The sequence below is a fragment of the Mustela lutreola genome, chromosome 5 (genome assembly GCF_030435805.1).
Source record: "Mustela lutreola isolate mMusLut2 chromosome 5, mMusLut2.pri, whole genome shotgun sequence".
In the NCBI taxonomy this organism is placed as follows: domain Eukaryota; kingdom Metazoa; phylum Chordata; class Mammalia; order Carnivora; family Mustelidae; genus Mustela; species Mustela lutreola.
Window position 1 is genome coordinate 147218793 of NC_081294.1, and position 24889 is coordinate 147243681.

General features: G+C 43.2%; 1 long non-coding RNA gene across 1 annotated transcript in view; it reads right to left on the reverse strand.

Annotated features, from left to right (window-relative positions):
• Positions 1–7287: 7287 nt before the first annotated feature.
• Positions 7288–24889, reverse strand: part of LOC131832592 (uncharacterized) — a 139071-nt gene continuing 121469 nt past the window's right edge. The window contains exon 3 of the long non-coding RNA XR_009354115.1: positions 7288–8987. This is a non-coding gene — a long non-coding RNA (uncharacterized LOC131832592). The remainder of the gene's footprint in view (positions 8988–24889) is intronic.

Below are 24889 nucleotides of genomic sequence, written 5' to 3' on the forward strand. Positions count from 1 at the left end.
ACAGTGTCTTATCGCATTCTGAAAAAGTCATACGTTGAGAATGACTGAAAATGTGAGTCATCAAGATTTAAATTACTGCACTCCGAAATAAAGAACTAGTACCATAAAAAACAACCCAGACAATGACCCACCCCCACCCCCCCCACCCCCGAGCCCCAAAGCCCGATCATTTCTTCCTATATATAAAGAACGCACCTTGAAAACTAAGAAAGACCAACAATCCAAAAAATAAAAAAGGACAAGGAGGTGAACCTGAGTTGGCAGAGAAACACATAAAATGCTTTTCACCTATAACACCACCATAGAGATTTGAATACTAACATGAGATGTCATTTTCACCTCGCAGATGAATCAAGATCAAAAGCTCATAAGAACATGAATTAATACTACATGAGATGTAAGTTTCTCATAGAAGATTCAAGGCAAGGTGTATAAATTGGTACAACCTTTCTGGAAGGCATATTGGCAGTTTTAAATCATAGACCCACTGACTCAACAAGAATCTGGCTCTTCTAAGGGTTTATAAACCCCAAATGTGTACAAAGGCACACATGCAGGCTTATTCATTATAACATTGTTTATAGTAGCAAAAAAACAAAGTCATCAAAATGCTCATCATCATAAATAAATGTATAGTAACCCACAGCTACCATACCCCCAACAACCCCCAAGGCACCCCCAACCCACTGAGCAAAAGGATGCGGTTCCAGAGGCCAAAGGACACTGAGGTCGGGAGAGCTTCCTGCTGTCAATCAGGCACCAGCCCGTCCCATGCACCTGACTTCTTTCCTGGGGTCAACTTGACCACCCAGCTGGGCAGCAGTACTGGATCAAAAAACATTTTGCAATGTACCATGTTCCTTCTGATACACATTGACATCAAAACATGTCTTATCACCACATATTTTAACAGATCATGTAATTAGTTGCTCTCACTTTAAGAAAAATAACTTCCATTGTAACGGTAGTGTTATTTAATTTTCAGATGTTCAAACCAATCCAAAGGAATTCTTTTTTCCAGTAATCTTTCGTCAGGGGCTTATCAAATAGCTTTCAAGTCACAGAATGATTAGCAAATCCTAGTTCTGTTATGGTCTGAGGCGTCTTTATTCGCAATCGGTTCTAAGGTTTATATAAATCGTGTTAAGCATCAAGTAGGTTCTGTGGTCTAAGGGCACGTCAAGAATCGTTTGAGCAGCTCACTAAAATGTTTTCCAAGATACAAATTCAGAACCAAACCCCAAACCTCAGAACAAACAAACCCCCCAACAGCCTTGAAACCCAGACTTAAAACCGTTCACCTGCTTCTCTCGGCAGATTTCCAAATTCTTAAAAAGGCCCTGGCATGTCCTTTGAGACAAAATTCCACCGGCAGGAGAAGAAGGCACGGGTCCGCAGTCCACGTGACTCTTCCTATAGGTTCTTCGCACACGCCGTTCCCACTAATGCCTCGCGTCCCCTTCCACAGATGGCTTAGGTAGTCTGTTCCTAATAGGGTCATTGCACAGCTACAGAATCTTCCCAATCTGGCTAGACATGATGGGAATGCAAAAAGCCAAGCAAAAAAAACCACAATGGATGGGATGCCCGCAAACCTGGATTAGCACACGCCCTCGCTGCTGCAGCTCGAGGCTGAATCCATCGGACACGACAGCAAAGGACTGGGGATGTACTGTGCCCACCCCTCCCAGCCCTGTCCATTCATTTCGCGTGTCCAGAGGATGGGGACGGCGTCCTCTGGACGGCAGCTCGGGGATGTTTCTTTACTTGTGGAGCTCTTCAGGTAAGATGGGGGAGGGAACCCCGTCTTTTGGAGAACTGAGAAAACATCCCTTGTGGTACACAGATGGAACTAATGCATTGTCCGTCACTGATGGCCTGTGAGATGGCCTAGGACCGCGTGCTACCTTATTCTCGACTGTAACCTGCACAGTGTTTGTAATCGCTCCCACTGGCAGCATGAGAGAATACTTGCTCGGAGTTCAGACAGCAACTCCTCCATCAGGTCTGCTGGCAGCTGGGGAGCTCCTGAGTGTTCCTGGCAAGGCTGCTCTCTTAGCTGTGCTGTGATTAATACCTTGCTCTGCTCTCCGGGGGCCCTTCCCTCCAGCCCTCCCCCATCTCCCTGCACACCTTCCCACAAAGCCCTTGCTCCCTGCAACCCCCTAGGCCAGGAATTTGCTGAGAGGCCTGGAAGCTCTAGAGGGAGTCAGTGCCGGTTCTTCAAGCCACAGCAGATGAAGTGAGTGTGCAGCTCCTGGCAGGGAGCCCACCTCTGCCTCCCTGGGCTGATGTATCCTGGGAAGCTGCGCCAGGGACTGGTGGGGACGGCCGGTTTTATGAGGAGTCCAGGCTGCGACATGGAGCCCTTCCAAGGCGTCTTTCACATGTCCTTGCTACTCCTCTAATAAACCAGGATTAACCCTAAGTATAAAGCACAGTGTGCTGCAAAGAGCCTGTAAATTTTCTCTAGAACCCTAGCCCTAAAATGCTGGCCTTGCTTTTGGCAACCCCAGAGCTCAACAAATGAGCAGCCACTGGCTTGCCTCCCCTACCCACGGCGTGGGGCACACTCAGCAGGAAACAGGTTTATAAGATGGGTGTCCTGGCGTGGGACACCAGCATGGGTGGGTGTACCAGACATGGCTCTTGCGCTGTTAAGCCAACCCTTGTTTTCTAGGGCAGAGTCCCCTCTCTCCGCCCAGCACACCCCCTTGCTCCTCGCCAGGGCTGCCTTGGGGCATACAAACCCAAGCAGTTCACAGGCTCCTAGGCTCAGCAAGACTCCACGCTTGGTTCCATGCTTCGCGGCTGCCATCTTGAAATTCTTAAAACACTCTCTGAATGAAAAGCCCTGCAGTGTAATTTGGCAATGGGCCCTGCAAATGGCCGAGCCAGTCCTGCTCCTGGGCTTTCTGGCTCCTGACCCAGAGGAAGCCATGCTGGGCAGGCACCTCTTTTCTGGAACTGCCCCCTTGGGTTCTGTGTTTCAATGAGCATTGTGGGCTTTCCAACATGGGGGGTGGGGTGGGGAGCACGTTCTCCCGGGCTCACAGGGATGCCTTTCTTGGTTGACGGTATTTCTAAAGCACTGCAGACATGAATACCTAGTGACTGGTTAGTCAACTCCAAACGCTGCTCTGCGAACTTTGTGTGCATTTTATCGTACAATCCTCCCCACAGCCCTGTGAGGCAGGCACCATCATTACCCAGTTTTAAAGGTAAGGAAATGGGACTCTCAGAAGAGTTTCCTTTGTCTCAAATCAAACTCAGATGCAGTTAACTCCAAAACATGTAGTTTTAACCACTAGACCATACGGCTTGATTATAAAGGAAAATATGTTCTCCGTTTCACTGGCATAAGAGTCGTGATTGATGTGTCGATTGACTGTGAGCGAGGAGATGAAGGCTGGTTGGAAGGAGAAAAGTAATACAAAAACAGTCTCCTTTTTCCCCCCACCCAGTCCACAGGAGAATTTAAACTCATATTGCCAGCATGCCATAAAGAAACTGGAATCTCCCGAAATTTTTTTTTCTTGTTCGCTTTGGCCTGGGCTTTACTTTTAAGGCTGTTGGGGGAACCCTGCACACTTTTGGCTCTTGGACTATGGGATTCATTATCCCAAAACGGCTCGCAGGCCTCAGCATTGCGTATCTTCTCCGATGCATTCAGCAGACCAAGGATAGGCCCAGAATCCAGCAGCAGCGAAGTTTCTACAGTTATAACCACCATCCTCTAACAACCAAAGCCAATGTTGACATTCACTGCTATGAGCCAGCCATATATATATATATATATATATATATATATATATATATATATACTTCTTTAATCCTCACACCGACCATATAAGGGAAGCATGATAATTGTAATTCTACAGATGAGGACACTGAGGCCCAGAGAGATGAAGTAATTTGGTGAGATCACCTTCCTGGTAATTTTCAGAGCCAGGATGTGAATCCAGAGTCCTGCTCTTAACCACCACACTGTATGAAAGCTGAATGTCCTCTGTCAAAGGTGCAGTTCTGAGGACAGACATCTGAGATCACCAAGGGTAGAAAATCTAGTGTTGACACTGGATCCTGCAACCGCAGTGCCCCCCTCATTCAACCCCCCCGACTGACATGCCACTGGCGGGATGCGTGCTCACTGGGAATGAGATCCCTCTAGACACAGTTCAGCCAACACTGGACTCGATGGTTCCTTATCAATCTTCACTAGATAACAGATCTCCATGACTCAAGAATTTATCATCTTCCTCAATTTCCTAACTGGACCTACTGGACAGTGATAACCAATTAATCCAAGGGAATCTAGTTCCTGACAGAGACTGCTTCTAAAACCATCCCCCTAAGGGTAGACTTCAGAAGTAAATGGAGAAAACATTTCATGAATCCCAATACCTCTCATTTAATTTCTTGCTGCACTATGGAGAAGGTATCCATAGCCACACTGTACAGACAGGGAAGCAGAGGTTCAGGGAAATTCAGTAACTTGCCTGAAGTCCCAGACCATTAAAATAAAGCCCAGGGTCTGAACCATGAGCTAAGGAACATCTCCAAGGCCTGTGCTGTGAAGCCCAGGATCAGCCCACCGCCTTACCCAAAAGGGCTTGGAGTCTTCTCTGCCGGCATGAACCGTGCTCCTGTGTCTGTAGCATCCAAACCGCCCCCCCCCCCCACCCACCGCTAGACTGTGGTATCCTAATTAATACCAGCTACTCACTGAGGTTTTCTTGCCCCTGAAGAGGTTCTACACAAACCTTTCTCCTCCAGACTACATCATACTAATTCAGGATCATTGTAACAGGGCAATTTCATGCTTACAGAATGTAGTAATAGCAACTTACCTTCTGCCAGACCCATCAATCTTCTTTCTTCTTCCTTTCCTTCCCTCTAATTCTATGACTGTGGAAACTGATTATGCTTTAGAAAAAGCACCACACTAGATGTCCTTAACGTTGCAGCTGCAGAGGTTACTGTGCACCAAAGAAAAGCGTAAAAAGAGAGCTGGTGCCCCTCAGACCACTCACCACCACCACAGAGAACACATCTGCGGGTATACGTGCTCAGAGCCGTGTGCGCTGACAGGTGTGGGGAAGCACGCGCTCCCAGGTGCACGTGCGCGCACTCACACATGTGCACAAAACCCTGCCAAGCCCAAGTACACACACCTGCACAGACACACATGCGTCAGCTCCCACACAGGTGCACACACAGGCCTCCACACACAACAGATGGAGGGACACACACACACACACACACACACACACACACACACACAAACTGGCTCACTCCCTAAGACTCACTGACAAGGTGTAGAGGTTCTTGGAAAGCAAGCTCTTTGGGTAAGCATTGTTCTTTCTGGAAATCACCTCTGCTGTCTCTACTCAGACACACCCTCTCTTTGCTGGAAGCCAGCCTCCGGGACTTACCTGGTACATTTTATTAAAACAAAGGCTGCAGGAGGCACCTGGGTGGCTCAGTGGGTTAAGCCTCTGCCTTCAGCTCAGGTCATGATCTCAGGGTCCTGGGATCAAGTCCCACATTGGGCTCTCAGCTCTGCAGGGAGCCTACCTCCTCCTCTCTCCTCTCTCTCTGCTTGCCTCTCTGCCCACTTGTGATCTCTCTCTGTCAAATAATAAAATCTTTAAAAAAAAAAAAAAGAAAGAAAACAAAGGCTGCAGTCACTTTCTAGCAATGACTGCAATGTGACTCCACATTGTAAGCAGAATTTTTATTTTTTATTTTTTTTAGAATGTTTATTTATTTACTGAGAAACAGTTTTATCCACTGACAACTTTTTTTTTCAGATCCTTTCCCAATCTAGTTCTAGAATTATGAAAAGCAAGAGTGACTATTACTTGGAAGTGATAACGTTCTTCATATAGGATTTACCATGCTTTGGAACGAAGTTTCTGAGTGCACACAAAACATGACTATTAACAAAATTTAACTATATGCCTGGATTTTCAGGGTCTTCCTTACCCCATAAAATTTGGGGGATGATCACTACTGAACCCACAGATAATTACGCCTTAAGGTTCTTCTCAATAAACAAAAATGATGCTGAAATGAATGTTCGACTTGAAATCAAAAGTTTAAATATGTTGAGCAGAATTAATTGCTTGAGACAAATTAAAAAGGAAAGTTGCTTCAGAAGGCAATCAGAAATTCCAAAGGCCAACTCAAGGAGGAGAAAACAGATGTGGTCTGCAGACCTCCAAAGGTGGGGTTCTAAGACTTGCTCTCTTGAGGCTACCTCTATACCCAATGTCCAACTCCCTTTCTCTTCCTTTGCCACCAGCTGGCCCCAAGGTCAGCAAGCAGTGCTAACTATAGGCCAGCCTTTTTTTGTTTTGTTTTTCCTCTTCGCTGGGGAAACGATCATATTTTAGTCCAGACGAAAGCCAGGCAATTCACTACTTTTCCTGGAAAGCGAATGTGTGCAATTCTTAATTTTGCAAGAACCAAGCAGCGTAAATTAGTTTATTAAAACATGAATTTAGCACATTTGTAAGAGTGGTGATATCTATCCCTCCTGAACTTTAAATTATCTTGGATGGTGAAACAGATCTTTAATTATATATAGAAACATGATGACAGAACACAATGCACAGGGTTTCTTTATATATATATCTATATATATATATTTCCCAAGAGCAAGAAAGTGACAGGTTAAGCATTTAATATTCTTGCAGGCTTTGCTTTATTTCCATCAGGTTCTGGAGTAAGTAAAACTTTCATTTTGGCATTAAAAAAAAAAAAAACAAAACCCTCCACTGTATGAAATACATAGGTTTAAACCCGGCCTGATAGTTTTCCACTGGATTCGGGAGACTGAGAATTCACAAGAATAGACCTTTCCAATTTTCCACGGCACCTGATTTTGACATCTAGAAATAGCTAGAGAGGAATAATTGAACATGTGTGAAGTGCTGGGGACGCTGCCCAAGATATTTACATACAGCAACTCATTCTGAGCCTCAGACAACCTTGACAGAAGTTCCATTATTCTCTTTTCCGACTCTACTGCAGTGATGGAGTTAGAAACGTTAATGGCCAAACACTCAAGGTCTAGAGAAGTCAGGCAACGTGACCAAGGTTTCACAACTAATAAATGCAGGGATGGGAACAAGAATTCAGACTTCCCAAATCCCATAGCAGGCCTTTTGGACCACACTCACCACTGGAATCCAATTTTTCAGTAGGGTCTGGGGATCATTGGCAACACTGTTTAAGAGATCTCTTAAAAAAGAAACAACAAACAAACAAATAAAACCCACACTTTTTATTTATGTATCTGAGAGACAGAGCACCCAGCGGGAGAGGCATTGGGAAAGGAAAAGAAAATCTCTAGCAGATTCCAAAGCAGAATGCGGAATGAGATGAGGGACTCGATCCCATGACCTTGAGATCATACTGAGCCAAAAGCAAGAGTCCGATGCTTCATGGACTGAGCCAGCCAGGCGCCTGCAGTGTAAGAGATTTCTTAACAGGGGACTCTCTCGGTGGAGCTGGAGAGTTATCCAGGCCTTTGAGGAGTTCTGGAGTGAACTTCCAAGGACCTCCCTCCCCAAGCAGCACCTGGAGTGCTGACAATGCCTCTCCTCCCTGCCAATCCCAAGTACTCAGTGTGACTCCCAGGAGTGCCATGCTGGGCTGATGATTCCAGGGTCAGCAAGCAAAGGTGCCCTGAGTAGTGGCTGCCATACAAGGAAGAGAATGGGAGTGCAACTTCAAGGTCAATGCCCCGACTTTGCTTTCCGTGGTGTGTTTGTGACATCAAAGTGCATATTGTTTTCTCAGCCTGCCTTCATGTCCCGCATACACCCATCACACATCATTTCGCCTTCAGATGACTGGTTCTTTCTTCGGAATGCAAATCCTTTTTATCTAGGGGCGCAGGAGGAGGGTGCTGAATGGGGGCCATACGGAGAGATAGCACGTTTGGTCAATCATACTCATTAAAACCTTAATCCCACTATCTTTATCAGATTCTTTACCAGACCTGGCAAGGGTTTCAAACTGGGAGCCAGGAGAAGATGGTGGAAGCCTCCCCACAGATGTGTTTGACTTGAGCAAGCTCTGAGGTCAGCAGTACCTTCCACTTTACTGCTCGGGAGAGCATCTGCAGGTGTCTCAGGTGGTCCCCCTGAACTTTGGTCTCTTCAGCAATAGGACACAGGGCATGGATGGATATTTCCTGAAGAGGACTGAGACACAGGGAGGCAAGAGCCTCTGATCCAGAGAGAATGGGGCATCTTTTCTTCAGGGTAACCAAGCTGTAGAGCGAGTCTGAAAAGAGGAAGCTACCAAGTAAGAAGGGATTATGGAGATCCCACAAAAACCCACTCGACAGTTCTGATTATAACGGAACCACCACGGTGAGCTCTTGGAGCTCCCAGTTCCCGCTACTGACAATTTGCCCTTCAGCACCAGACAGTATCAGAGAGAGGCACTCCCTGCCCCCTCTCCCCCGCCCTGGACTCCATGCTCTGCACAGAGGTGGGCAGGACCAGCCCTGGCACAGGGCAGAAGCATGGATTTCCTTCCTAATCCCAAAGGCAGGGGGTGCATGACATGGTGAATCGCTTCCTACTTTGTGGAAATGTGCTCTTTCCTTGCTCTCTATCCACCATGCTTCTGTCTCTTTGCAGAGTCCCAGGTCCTGTACCTGGCAGAGATGCTCTTATTGCCTCTGATCTCTTTTTGATGGGCTCACCCCTTGCATGAGCAGATGTGTTGTTTGCACACACTCTTTCTAAACTGATGAAAATGCAGAGGAAGAGCAGTGCATCCTTAGATTTTTATCACCTGCGAGGTGAGGATGAATCTTCTGTGTGTTTTCTGAAGTGGCTCGCCTCCTCCTCGACTTCATTTCCACGAGATTAAGACAGCAATTGAACAAGGAGTAAGGATCCCAGGAACAGCGGTTGTGGTCCCGCAGAAGAAGCCTTATGTACTTCTATTCTTCACCTAAAGACCTGCAATTACAATAAGGGACCCGATTGTTGTCGTTTTATTATTGGTCTGTGTACATCTGCTTGGTTCTAGAAACGATTTAAAGTAGCACAATGTATGAATTTCCAAGATATGTGTGGGAGCAGTTCCTTTTTTTTTTTTTATCAACTCCACTTGTTGATGATTGATATGTTAATGATGTGATTAATCCACTGGGTTTGATTCATTTATATCATCATTTCCATTTCATCAAGATGTGTTTTCAAGGAGATGCTTGATGTCCTTCTCAAAATGCTCCAGTTCTTAGCATGGGGGACTTTCATTTCCCATAAGCAAACCAAATCCGACCTTCTAACTGACGGGAGGCTGAAATCTAAGTCTGGGGAGGCGAAGGAAGCCCATGAAGGTTTCCAGAACACTCGAGGAGCCCGTTTTTTCTTATGCCTGTGTTTTTTCGATAAGGTACCTTTCTTTGTAAGAGACACAAGTCTGCACAAAGTCTAAAAGAAATCTAAGAGAATAATCCCCTCGTACCGCCCCCCCCCGAAAGTGTGGGGCTGCGGCCATTGGGCCTGTCCTGCAGCACCAAGAACGCTATGTCGGTGAGTGTCCGTCGGTGACACCTCACAAAGGGGACGTGACCTTCTGGGTATTCTGTGTAGACACAAGTAGAGCTGAGTTCATGGGAAACACAACAGGACAGAAAGGGGGCATCTGTGTGTTTTTACAAAGACACAGAACATGAAAAAATCTTGAGTGCACACTGAGAAAACTCTTCTCTGCTTTCACTTTCATTTTCAGTTCCTTTTCAGGGCTTCCAACTCCACCAAGTCAAAGTTTCTGCTGAGTCGTAGTAGACATTTCACACCCCTCTGGCTCTGGCTGAGGGAAGGGTCAGGCTCACAACTGCGGCCAAGCCACAGTAACTACCTCCAACTGAGAGATGAAGTGCGCTTTCTGCCCTATGTGGATGAATGGGGACCTCTCTCTACCAAGGGAAACTAGTTGTCCACTGAGGCAGTGGTGTGAAGGCCTCATTTAAAATAAATGAATTTAAGGGGGCGCCTGGGTGGCGCAGTCAGTTAAGCGTCTGCCTTCGGCTCAGGTCATGATCCCGGGGTCCTGGGATAGAGCCCCTGCATCAGGCTCCCTGCTCAGTGGGGAGTCTGCTTCTCCCTCTCCCCCTGCCTGCCGGTCCCCCTGCTTGTGCTCTCTCTCTCTCTCTGTGAGATAAAGAAAAGTCTTTTAAAAAAATAAATTATTTTCATATTTGAAAGAAAAATGACCCATGTTACTAAAAATTGGGAAAATAAATGTAAAAAAATAAATAAATAAATTGCATCGGTTATATGTTAAAGGTGACAGATGAGCTAACAGGAGGAATAACGTAAAGGGTCATCAATGCAAGACATGAAGCTGATGGCCTCAGAACCAAGTTGGCATCAAAAAGAGTTGAGTCTGGGACTCCTGGGTGGCTCTGTAGGTTAAGCCTCTGCCTTCGGCTCAGGTCATGGTCTCAAGGTCCTGGGATCGAGCCCCACATTAGGCTCTCTGTTGGGCAGGGAACCTGTTTCCCCCTCTCTGACTACTTGTGATCTCTCTCTCTCTTAAATAAATAATCTTTAAAAGAAAGAAAAAAGGAAGAAGAAGAGTTGAGTCTGAGACCAGTACTCTGGCGAATAAGCCACAGGAGGGGATGAAAGTCTGATTATTGAACTCCCCATGTGTAAACTGGATATAATAGAAATATTGACTTCTTCACAGACTTGTGCTGAAGGATCAAATGAGATAGTGTAAGGGAGAGCCTATTACAAAGTGTCAAGTATTATATCCATGGTCGGCATTATCACAATAAGTGAGTAAGGGGGGAAGGATCGGGGACAACAAAAGCAAGCTAGGTTAAAGAACATTAGTGAGTTGGAAAGAGAGTTCTACTGTCCCATTAGGTTGATGGGCCTGGGTTTTGGGAAGGCAAGAACTTGGCCAGACTATCACGTAGTTTGTACGAGCTCAGAGATGAGAAGAAGGGAAAAAAAATAATAAACGAACAAAAACAAAGACCCACCAGAAGAGAAGAGAAAGCGAGGGAGACCTCGAGTTTAGGCAAAACCATCCTGAGGGTAAAACCACCACAAAATGGGCTCAGTACCCTTTCCCACGTACTCCTGCCCCTCCCCACATGGTTGCCTCCTGAGGAGTCCCGGCATGTGTAGCCAAGCATTCTGGGCCCACTGCCCATGTAGCTGCCCAGTGGCCTGCTTGAGAGGTCCTAGAAGAAGAGGATAGAACGAGTAGAGTAAACCCCACAAGGCAACAACACTGTCTCGCTTCCCTTGGCCTTCCACACCTGGGTCCAGTACAGAGCCTGATGAATGGGGGCCCCAGGAAGCACGTTCAGTCAGTGCAAGGATGAAGACATGGAGGGTCAAAGGGAGACAGAGAGAGAGAGAGAGAGCGAGCGAGCGAGCAAGGGAGGAAATACATACAGGTATCAGTAGATGGGCCAGAATTATGGCTTTAATTCTTAGGGCCATGCTCGTTATTACATATGCTCTACAAAAATGCATAGGAGTTATTTTGATTCTGTTGAAAGTGTGACACGATATGGATTTTCATTCCATAAACAGATTCTTCTACTTTGGCTTCCTAATTAGACTGTATCTGTCATGTCTGTAATTCCTGTGTAATTAAATTGAAATTAAATGTCAATTTACTTTGAATTACAGAGTAATTCTATGTATACATGCCACGCGATCTGCATTTTGTTAGGAGATGACAACCGAAAATACCCTGACAGTCCCTCCATAATTACACAGTGATCTGATTAAGATCAGCGTGACAAACTACCTGCCACATCCTGAAGAAGAAACACTATGGGCTGCTGGAGGGGTCGGCAGGGGTTAGGTGTGGGAGGGGAAGGGAGGGTGAGCTCACCGTTGACCCTGCCGCTTCCTCTGGGCCCCCACAAAATTCTGAACCAACGCTGATCACTTATGCAGTGGGGGTGATCTTTTAAAAGAAAAAAAAATAGAGATCTTCCTTACAGAACACGCTAACTAGCACTGCTTCCACTTCACTCTCTAACCCAGCTGTTGAAATTAGGTTGGTGCCTGAGGTCCTGAATCCCCCATGTCCCAAAGACAGTGATAAATGCAGAGAGAAGATTTCAAACCTCATCCAGGAATTTCACCTTGCTGTAATACATAAAATGGCTTCCTTCCTCTGGTTTTACAAAAGAGAAACATGGAAATAATTCCTATTCCATTCTTTTGTAACCATCATGCATGCTAATGTTTCTATCATTCCTGAGCACAGGAGACACCAGGCAAAGATGAGGTAAGTGGCGTGCAGGGGAGGGGACAGTCAGGATGTGGAAGAACCAGGTCAGGAGCTCTGAGTGGCAAGCCGCAGGGCATGGAGCTCCCATCTGAGAAGATGTTCACAAGGATGGCAGCAGAGTCGCGGAAATATCATCACCTGTGCTTTCTCCCTCCCCTCCTTCCCCCAAGCCCACTTTGCGGCCAAGGAAGTTCACTTTCCCTCAGCCTCCCTGTCCATGGCTTTGCCCCTTGGTGCCCACCTTACCTGGGTATGGTTTCTTTCTGAGGTTTTTCCAACCTCTACGCTGGCCCTTGTTTGGGATGAGAAGCAGGTTGTTTCCCATTTAATCAGCAGAAGGCTCCTTTTTCTGCTTCCCCCAACCCACACCTCAGACACTTTTCAGGCTGAGCCTGCAGGGCCCCCAGTGCCTACCTTCTGAGGTGAATAGAAGGCCTCAGAGCTTACAAGCCAGCAATGCCCAAGAGAAGGGTCAGTCATGGCTTTATTTCTTACCAGCTATAATCCCAAGCAAGTCATTTAACTTGTATGAGCCTCAATGCCCCCTAATATAAATGGAATTTAATATATACTGTCCTGACTATTGTACAGGCTTGCTGGCAGAACCCATGAGCTAACAAAGATGAAGGTGTACAGGAAGAAGTAAAGACCCACATTTAGGACTCTGATTATCCCCACAGGAGGGATGTTAGCCAGAGTTCCCTCTTCTGCAGATGACTGAAAACCCAATCCCACCTAAGGAAACAGGAGGGGGAAAAGGGAATTGGGTTTCAGGGACTCTTAGAGCCAAAACATCCATGTGGCTTTGGACCCAGCCAGGTTCACCCATCACACAGTGCCTGTGGATCTGGTCTCTCTGCATCTCTAGCTCTGCTATCAGGGATGCGCCCCTCACCTTCAGACCCCACGTGGGACAGACAGCCTGACTGATCCAGCTCACATCCTGCTCAGTTCAAATTCAATGGGAAAGAACATGTCCCAGATACGGTCTCTCAGGATGCTAAGATCAGTTGGTTATAAACCAATCACTGTGGTCCAGGGGTACTGGGGCACTCACAGGTCTACTACCCGAACTACACAGACTGAACAAGAAGAAGGAGATGGCTCCCCAAGGCTCAGAGAAGAAGAAAGAATGGAAGTGGGGCAGGACAGTCCCACACATTCACCTTAGAAGTCGAGGAATCTGTGGTCGGACTCCATCTTAGAACAAGAAGGAAGAAGACAGGTCAAAGTCTAAGGATGGGAGAGGCCCAAGGAAAGAAACTCATGACTAAAAAGAGCAGGTAATATGAGGAATGGTCAACATTTAAAGAGCGGACGTGTCCCTATTTCATGCCTCTTAGGAACGCCAGACTTGGACACAGTTCTCTCACAGGAGAGGGAGCACGAACAAGCTCTGACTGACAAGAATTTTACCCAAGTGACAGCTGACGTGCAGCAAATGTTGCCCGAACTCTTATTTTCACACCCTTTTTCCTCATCTCTGGGTTTCCCCCCAAATGGAGTGCTCCTGCTGCAGGTAGGCTCAGAGTGCTTTTCAGACCCTCCTCTATTTGGCATCTGACCCTCACTTCCCACCATCCTGCTCTCTCCTCCTCTTGAAAGTGAAAGCTAAGGCACATCCCTAGACCAGCTGCAGTGGGGGAGGCATTTAGCCAGCTGTTGGCTCCCCCACTCGCCAAGGACATCAGCGATATGAAGTGGATTCAGATACATCTGCCCAAGAATTTCTTTAATGCCCTTGTGCTTGTTGCATGCCTTTCTTGTGTTCTGAATATTTCAGAATTTTTTCCGGAACAGGCAACATGGAAAAGTTAACATTTTTCTTTTTAATCTGCCAAATTCCACAAAAAGTACAACATTTTCTATGAAAAGGAAATTGTTACAGCTGAATATCTCTTAAATTTCAGCCTATCATTGCTCCAAATGGAAAGCCATCGATCATCTGTGATTGCCACGTCTATTTGGTCATTTTGGAATTAAAGATGTGTCTCTGGGACTCCAGCCGTACACATTGTGAGCTCAGCTTTTCCTCTGACATTGATTTTTAACTTGGCATGCCTCTCTTGGTCCAGAAGGTCAATTCAGCTGTTCACAGACTGATAAAACTACATGTTTGTCCTTGCCTTTATGTTTCCCTTTTTGTTGAACTAATTTTTATCTTGACAAGGGAACTGAAAATTCATAGGGTATATAAAGGGATACACTGTAAAGCAAGAGTCCCCCAGGCTACAGGCCCAGAGTCTATCACTGTTAAATACCTGTGTTTCTTTTCATGCTCGTGGATGTCCCATCCCTACACTAACTGTTTATATACATGTTTCTTTTTTCCCATGAAGGGAATATACCATAGGTTTTTCCTGTAGTTTGCTTTGGCATTTAGTTTTTAATTGAACACTGTGTCTGCTCCCTCTTTTTAAAATATTTTATTTATTTTATTTTAATTTTTTAAAGAACTTATTTATTTGACAGAGATGGAACATAAGCAGGAAGAGCAGTAGAAGGAAAGGGAAAAGCAGGCTCCCTGCTGAAGAGGGAGCCCGAAGTGAGGCTCGATCCCAGGACTCTGGGAACTGACCTGAGCCGAAGGCAGATGTTTAATGACTGAAACACCCAGGTGCTCCTATTTATTTATTTTAGGTAGAGAAAGAGTAAGTGAAAGAACACAAGTGTGGGGGACAGAAGGGGAAGGAGAAGCAACCTCCCCACTGAGCATGGAGCCCAGAGCCCGAAGCAGGGTTCCATCCCAGAACCCTGAGACTCCGGTTCATCACCCGAGCCAAAAGCAGATGCTTAACTGACTGAACCACCCAGGTACCCCAGATACTAGGTCTTGAAGGACATTCCAGACCACCACTCTGACTACTGGAGCAACTGCTGGGCTGTGATTTGCAATTATCAACTATGCTATTAGATTGATTATTAGTGGTAGAACTGCCTCATGAATTCATGTAGGCATTTTACTGGGTTTTTTAAATTATATTAATTTCTAGAGATTGAGTATATTCACATAGTACAACAGCACAAAGGTATAACAGTGTATTTAGGAAAATGTAAGCTTCCTGAATACCACTGTTTGAAAGCCATTCTGTTTCCATCACTTCTGTTACCTACTTCTTATCTGTAAGTCAAGAAATGCAACGTTCTACACCTTCCCTTTTTCTCACTGAGCCATGGATCTTGGCTATATGGCTATATGTCAGCATGTAAAGAGGCTCTCATGCTTTCTCACCCCTGTAGAGGGATATGCCATAATTTAATTCAGCCAGTCCCTTTTTGATGGATTTGTAAGTTATTTCCAGTTTGTTTGTTTGTTTTTGCTAGTTCAAACAATGTTGCAATAAATAATCTTCTAGACACCTCATTTGGCAAAAGGACAAGTATGTCCAAAGGAGGATACATTTCTAGAAATAAAACTACTGGGGCAAAAGGTAGCTATGTTGTGAAATACGGTAACTATAGCCAAATCACCTTCTCTGGAGGTTGTACCAATTCGTATTCCAATGGAAATTTTTTAGGAGTGACTGTCTTCCCATAACTCCCACCTTACCAGAATACACATAATGCATGAAGGAACTTTTTGATCTTGGCCAAACTGAGAAATTAAATGGTATTTTATTATGGCATTAGAAACATAATGCCATAATAAAACATCTCTTCTTACAAATACTCATTTTAACATTTTTTAAAAAGATTTTATTTATTTATTTGACATACAGAGATCACAAGTAGACAGAGAGGCAGGCAGAGAGAGAGGAGGAAGCAGGCTCCCTGCCGAGCAGAGATCCCGATGCGGGGCTCAATCCCAGGACCCTGAGATCATGACACGAGCCGAAGGCAGAGGCTTTAACCCACTGAGCCACCCAGGCACCCCCCATTTTAACATGCTAAAAAAAACATTTATATTTCCTTTTTCTGTGATCTGACTTTTCAAGTTTGTCTATTTCCTCTGTTGGTTTGGAGTTCCCCTCACTGACTTGTAAGAAATGTTTGTAAACTAAGGAAAGTAGCCCTTTGTGTGACTTGTAAATGACAACTTGCCATTTGTCCTTGACTTTACTCTTCCATCATGCGGAAAAATGGATTTGCAGAGAGTCTAATTATAAGTATCGGATGTTAAAGGCTTTATGTTGTGCACAGAAATGCCTTCCCCACCTGGAGGTGATTGTTTTAATGTTTTCTTATCTTTTTCTGGCATTGTTTTAAATGTTTATAGATTTTGCATTTCAAATTTTTACAGTTATTGATAAATTGTCTTGGCAAGAGATTATACCAACCTATGCTCCCAGGGACACTGCATGTTCCCTCTTTGAAGTGTCTGCTCTTTGTCTCCTATGAATTGTCCATTCTTGCCTGAATCTTAACATCCTTGTGAGCAAAAGCTGTGTCTTCAATTTAATGCATCTTAAGTCACAGGAAGGACCATCAGTAGGGTTCTCTTCCTTACTGGGAATAATTTCTGCCCAAGCAAGGATGGTGTGTCAACATCTCTGCTCGCCACCCAAGCAATGCTGAGAAGGTGGGTCATGGGGCATCTGAGATCACAGATTTTGAAGCACAAATTCGAATCATGGTTTAATTGTTCCTGGATGTTTAAACATTTATACATAGAAGTTTACCAATCACAATAGTTAAGAACCTATGATCTGCATATCACGGATTTCCTTTATTGAGATGATATGAATGCATGAAATCAAGTCTCTTCAGTCAAGTCCAGAAAGCTACTAATCAGGAAACTCAGGGAACTATACCAGTTCCTGAAGGGTAGAAAGTAGAAAAAGGAAAAGGAGAGCCTATGCCTGCTTGAAAGCGTGTTGAATTCCTAAATAAATGTCTATTTTTGCATAATAGGAGGCCCAGCATATAATTTATGAACTGCTATTAAATATTATTAAATATGGACCTACTGGTACGGAGAGGCTCTTGGAAAACAATTTTCTTCCCTGTGGCCTGCTCTCCCTGGGCTTAGTTTAATTTACTCCCTTAAATTAAAAATAATAATAATAAAATATGAAATATGGTACTTCAGCATAGTGCAAAAGCCTTCTGATGAATTCAAATCTCCCCATCGCACTGGCAAACAATTAGACACGAACTGTATAAATTACTAGAAGAAGAGTCTGGGGTAAAATCAGATTTACACCTTTCTAAAATTACTGGGTCTCTCCCAAAGAAGAGATCTCAGCCTTGTCTTCCCTGGCTAAGACTCCCAAATCCTGATGAAAATCTCCAAGGTAGGAGGCTTCACAGTAAAGGGACTTTAGGACCTAACAAGGTAACAGTGGAAACTTGCTGTCCTATGACCGCTCAGCGTGTTTCCTCTTCCGGTTACAGCTCCCCATCATTCCTTGAGGTGATGACCTGTCTCCAATTTCTGTGTTTTCACAATGTGCTTGACCCCCATCCCTAGGGGACTAGCATGTTACTTAGGTTCGTGAATCACTGTCTTCTATTCCTTAGCTGCGATGATTAGGATGGGAACAGGTATGATCCAAGTCACATGCAATCATACCTAGACCTGAGGCTTTTTCCTGGAAGGACTGGGAAAGAGAAGAGCTCTTTCCATTCGGATAGCAAAGCTGAGAGCAACAGGGTCAAGGGTTTGCTTGAGAAGGAAACCAAATGGAGCAAAGTCAGGCCGAGGCATATTGGGAGTTCTCAAGTCCTACAGACAAGGTTATGACTCCCTTGATCCAGCTGTGCCAGAGGCAGGTCAAGAAATGAATTCCTAGACTATTAGAAGAACCAAAAAATCTCACCACCACTGCCCCACTTCTAAAATTTTAGTTTGAACTGGGTTTCTGTCAGTTACAACCAATGCTGTCCTACTAATGCAATGGAAGGATTGAGGGAGGGAAAGTCTGTTCATGAGTGAATCTGTGAAAGCTCTCATAAATATAGTCCCACATCTATCAGTCAAGACAACAGATGAAGCCTGAGAATATCTGATTTGGCGATAATGAGAAAACTGACATTAATTTCCATTTGCAATCCCTCCGCTAGAAATTTGTTCGGGCTTAACTGCCCTGTAAATCTCAAAAAGATACCGTATACCCATTCTATTTTGATGTAGACAGACATTAGAAGACATTGACTCCAACTGAAATCCACACAGTCAGAAAAGAGATGCAAAGAACTATACAAATACACATGTGTGATAGAACCTCATGATCAAGAGTTTCATCTCACACAGGCCACCTGTGCAGAGGATTTTATGCTCCCCTGAAGCATGGACGATTCAGAAAGACAACTTAAGAAACATTTTAGTGATGATGAGACGTATTTGACATAGATAAATGAAAAGGATTCCAGACCCAACTTCTCTCTCCCCACTGAGCAGGGAGCCCTGTGCAGGACTCGATCCCAGGACCCTGGGATCATGATCTGAGCTGAAGGCAGATGCTTAACGGACTGAGCCACCCAGGCACCCAAAGCCAAGGCTTTACACCCAAGTCTCTTAACCACTGCGAATACAGATAGGACAGCTAGTGTCATGACTGATGCATGAAATCAATCACTGAACCTTAGTAATAACTTCATTAGAGAACTGGATAGTAGTACTACTACTTCCACGGGGAAAATAAGCAATGCACAATTCCTAAAAAGAAATACGTGGATCTTATAGAGCAGAAAGCAGCCTCCGTTTAACTTCTCAGAAGCCAATTTTAGAAGGAAGAGAAATACTGCCTGCTTATTTGAAAAGTTTGTGTGCAAGAAACCATACGCCCTCCATTACTAAAAAGACCTATAGCTCGTCTCTTCCTTTAAGAAACACTCTTGAGTCCTGAAAGATGACTTGAAAGTTGAGGTATGGGTCCAGAGAGGGTCATCCCCGAAGTATCTAATTCATGCCACCAAAAGTCACAGTAATGGGAGTGGAGAGAGGCAGCAGATTTTTCCAGTGTGTAAATGACACAAGTCCTTTGTTTTCCCTTTGGCACTCCCTCAACTCCCAACTAAATGACACCAAAAACATACCCTTTTCAGAGGCAGGCAGGCTATAGAAAGACTTTAAAACCATGGAGAAATAATAGCAACCAGTATATCATGCAGAGAAGATTCTAGCAGAACAGCAAATCGCAAATGAACCAAATTGCAAATTGGTAACAAACACAGCAACACAGTCTCAGGTTCCTTCCCAGCTGTGATTCACTTGATCTTCCCTGGGACATTCTTATATTATTGATGTGTTAATAACATCAGAACAACCACATTTGACAGCGTGCGGGATATTTATATCACAATTCTATGCCAGCATTTTGTGTTAAGGAGACCTCGGGCTTTGAGCTCTGGCCATCGGAGCCTCTGATGGTACTGGGAGGCTGCTTGACCGGCTTTCATGGTGAGCATCTGATGCGCGACTGGTGGCCAACGTCCACACGCTTTCACATAATATCCTGCTGATGGGTACTGGAAGGCCAATGGGAAAACCACTCTTTGATAATAAAACATCAGTGCTTGACGTTCTGGCTTTGTGAAGTTTTTTTCATATTAGGGATGGCAAATGAAGATCTCTTGTGACGTTTCTCAAAGAGATGAACATACTTGCAATTGTTCTTCAGCAAATTCTGATAATGCTAATTTGAATTAGGATAAATTTTACAGATACTTAATGTGTTGGTGCTTTGGGCAGGTCTTTCGTGTTGTTGTTGTTTTTTTTTTAAAGATTTTATTTATTTATTTGACAGACAGAGATCACAAGCAGGCAGAGAGGCAGGCAGAGAGAGAGAGGAGGAAGCAGGCTCCCTGCTGAGCAGAGAGCCCGATGTGGGGCTCAATCCCAGGACCCTGGGAACATGACCTGAGCCAAAGGCAGCGGCTTAACCCACTGAGCCACCCAGGCGCCCCTCTTTCATGTTTTTGTATTCCTCTTGATGTACGGCAAAGAACCTTTTGGTTCCCTGGATAAGCAGGGAGAGTACTGTGACATTCCTTCTTCCCTTCCCTCCTTGCTCCCATCTTTCCTTCCATCCTCCCTCCCTCCCTTCCTTCCCCTCTTCTTTCCTTGCACTCATTTATTAATCAGTTACTACATATCCGTTGTTGTACACAAAGAGTACATGAAGAAGACTCATTCCCAGTCTTCAAGCCTCACAGTCTAGAGAAAAGTGAGGAACAGCACGCCAACACCCAAGAAACAACATCATCTGAAATAACCAACTACTGTAACTGAAGTCTGGCAAAAGTGCAATGTCATGCCCACTTGGAGGCTGGGGGAGGTCTTCCCAGAAGAGGTAACATTTGAGCTGACTACAGAAATGCAAGTGAAAGTCCATGGGAGAAATGAGAAGAGACACTCCAAGACGTTTTGGTATGCGCGAAGCCAAGACATGTTAAAGAACGCAAAATTCTTGGATTCGGAAAGCATTTTCACACAGTTAAACAACAAATACATGAAGGGGGCATGTCAGGAACAGATGCTAGAAACAGAACCGGGGCAGATTCTGACTGGGTCTTTGATGGCACACTGAGGAGTCTGAATGTCATCTCACAGGCAAGAGGAAGCTCTTTGTGAAAGGGACTGTAGAAGGTCAGTGATAAGCTCAAATAGATGGTATGTTGTCAGTATGACCTCATCTGACTGAGGTAGAAACAAAAATAACAAAAAAGTTACTCTGAGGCATGAGAAATTTCATTGAGGTACAAAGGAGCATTCAATGACAGTATCATTTGCTAAATATTGGGATGTGTTCCTCAGAGAGGTTGGAAAATCACCTCGGGAGGTCTTTAAGAATAGACTAAATTATAATTTGTCTTAGATGCTTCGAATGTGATTACGCGTTAGGGCAAAGGGATTGACTTCAAGTCTCTCCCAGACTTATAGTTCCATTGTTCATAGAATAGCGTAGTGAATAGAGCCTGGCGTTGGTTAGCAATTTGTACTTGATCCTCTGGTTGCGGACTGATTACAAGATTGCAGAAGCAGAATGTTCATTTGAGAAATATGCATGGAATGAACATCCTGTGCAGGGGAAGCTATCGATCTGTTGAAGATAGAGCAACCTCGTTTATGAGAGAGGTAAATTTCCCCTGACTTTCTCAGAGGCTCGTGATGTAACCTTGATGTAACTCCATTCTCTTAAGGCTATCTGAACACAGAGCAGGGACCATCAGGCATGAGAAGACACAATAATGAGATACAGCAGGAATACAGGAACTCATCCTAGATCATCTCAGTATGTGGGGTGCCTTGCGTCATTGCCTGGGAAATTAGTTAAAGCTAGCTATTGTTGAAGGTGCCCTCTGAGACTATTAATAATCCCCAGAAATATCATAGTTTTAAGCAAGTATGTCCACAGGTATTATTACCTTAGCCTCTCTTCCCAAGAACGCTGCAGTGAACAGACTTTTACATTGAGGCCTGGAGAATTTCAAGAACCTGCCCATTCTATTTAGCTACTAAGTAGCGTAACCTGGATTTAGCCCATCTCAAAACTCTTTACCTGAATCTCAGTTCCTAGCCATCTTTCCAAAGTAAGGGAACAATAGTTCCGTCGGATGGGGGAAAGAGAGAAAATGAACCAACACTCTAAATAAAATAATGCTAAATAAAGTGATAACCAAAAAACCCAAATTTACTTTCATGTCTGGGATCATGAATAATCCCAAAGCAGATTATCAAGTGGCAAATATCAATTTTTGGTTAAAAATAAAGAAAAAAAGCTTTCAAATGAAGAAAAAAATCTAAAAACACTGATGAGGTAACAGATTAAGAAGAGACTAATAATGATAAATGACAATGATGATGAATTAACCAAAATAGCAAGGTCTCTAATGTAGCTCCATGTGACATATCTCATTAGCAAAATAAAATATCACTGGACTGACAGTTTCATTAAACTATGTATAACAACTGAATTTATCGAAACTGAAATATCATTGATTATAAGATGCACTATTACCTTATGTTGTCCTAAAAAAGGAAAAAACACGACCATTTACAATACGCCATTGATTCTCAGGCATGTCATGATTCCAGGGATGCTAAATGAAGAAAAAACTCTGCATCTTAACATATGTGAAATATAATGGTTAAAATATATTTACACCAGGGGTTTAACAGTAACTGGATGCACTAAGGACATATACACCCCAGGTGTCACAGTGATTTATTTCTGAGTTGGGTTTTAGATGAACAGAGGACTTCTGTGTCATAGTCCAGGAGCTTAGTTTTAATGCTAGAAACATCATCTTTAGAGGTAGATGATAGAGGGTTTGTAAAGTCATAGTCCAGGAGCTTAATTTTAATGCTAGAAACATCGTCTTTAGAGGTAGTCAGAGTCATATGAAGAAGTCATAGCCCAGGAGCTTAGTTTTGTTTTGTTTTTTAATTTATTTTATTTATTTATTTGACAGAGATCACAAGTAGGCAGAGAGGCAGGCAGAGGGAAAGGAGGAAGCAGGCTCCCCACGAAGCAGACAGCCCGATGCAGGGCTTGATCCCTGATCCCAGGACCCTGAGATCATGACCTGAGCTGAAGTCAGAGGCCCAAACACTGAGCCACCCAGGTGCCCCAGGAGCTTTAATGCTAGAAACACTGTCTTGGTTCTAAGAAATCATATACAAGGGAATAATAGTAGGTAAGAAGAAAAAATTTTATGAATGGAAAGTATTCTAGGAGTAACGGATTCATCTAAAAGAATGTGGGGTAGTCATTTGACCCATAAATACCAAAAACCAGAAGGGGGCCACCCAGGAGATGGATCCTAGAGTACGAGGACTTCAAGACCAAGAAGAGGAAGGTGACAGAAGAATCTACTGCACTTGTCAGTAGAAGAGCTTCAATATAATAAACCTTGAGATGGTATTTTTCTATCAAAAGGAAGAATATTTTCAAATGTGATACTATCAAATTGTCTTCTAAAATGTAATAATTTGTAAGCATTAAAGTGCATGAAAATTCTTATTTTTCCCATAACCCTACCTTGGGTATTCTAAGTTATTAAATGACTAGAAATGCAATAGATAAAACATAAAAAATCATATCTCATTTAAATTCAAATCTTAACATTATCAGCAATAATTAGAACATTCTCATAGCACTTTGATTATCTGAATTTACTCTTCCAAATCACCTGTTCATAGGTTTTGTGTCGTTTCCTATTGGGTATTGTTTCCACTTCATTGATTTGTAAAAACTCTTCACATTTAACTGATATAATACTAAAATATATATTTATCAAAAATGTACTTACTCAAAAATTATTCCTTGACCTGTCATTTATTTGTTAATGTTATTTATTGTATGCTTTTTTTTTTTCAACATGCCATGCTTTTAAAATTTCATATAGTGATATATCTTAATGTTTTTATTTATGATTTCTGAGTTCTATTTCACACTTAAAAGGTTTAGTTACCTTGCAAATAATAAAGTATTGCCTTTAGTATTTTCATTTTTCTATTTTTTACATCTAAACCTTTAATTCAATGGAATTTATTTTTATACCTTGGTATGAGTTAGACATTTAACTTTTTATTTTCAAAGAGAAATCTAATTGTCCTAATGTCATATATTATAAAATATGTTCCTGCTTCATAGATTTCAAATGCAATTTTTTTTTTTAATCTTAATGGACCCTCTTTACTTTTCATTGATTTAGTTGTCCATTCTACACCAATGCCAAAATATTTTAATTATATTATTATAGAACTTCTCAATATCTAGTAAGGTAAGTCTCTCCACAATAGAATCACTTTCAAAAAATTGTTCAATCTTTTGAAATTTCTTTAAAGTTTTTGAGTAATCTTCCATACACAGTCTTTCAAATTATCTTAAAACAAACAAACAAACAAACAAAAAACAGCTTGGCAAGTCTCCTTCTACTGACTTCCCACCAAAACTACATTAAGGTTATGATGGGAGTTTCAGAAGGTTGATAATACAAATTTAAGAAAGATGTCCTCCTAAAAGCTACATTTATTTAGCCCTAAATCTCTTTGGACAAATGCCATTGCTAACTTCACGAAGACATGTTTCTTATTACATCTAGTCTGAGATTTCCCAAAGTTGTTGTTATCATTAATAAAATTTAAAAAGATAATTTAAATTAATTATTTATTGCTGATATAATTAAACTATCTCTAGATATTTACCTTGCTTCCAGACACCTTTGTGAACTTTATTATTAGTTTGAACACTACTTCACTGAGGTCCATTTGACTTTCTGGCACCTGGTCATGTTTTCTGCATATAATGGATGGTAACTGTATCTCCTCTAACACAAATGCAGTTTTTTTTATTATCTTATTGCATTAATTAGAATCTTCAAAAACTTTTGGGAAAAAAGAATCACAAACACCATCCCCACCCCTCCCAATTTAAAGAGAAGAGAGTTAGTATTTAATGTGGTCATTGTTATTTATGTCTTATACTGGTTTGGTTTTCTTTTAAGATTTTTACTTTTTTATTTTTTATTTTTTAAGTAGGAGCCCAACACAGGGCTTGAACTCCCCACTCTGAGATCCAGACTTGACATCAAGGGGAGGCTTGGTGATTCAGATGGTTAAGAGTCTGCCTTTGCCTCAGGTCATGATCCTGGTGTCCTGGGATCAAGCCCCAGGTAGGCTCCCTCTCCGTGGGGAGTC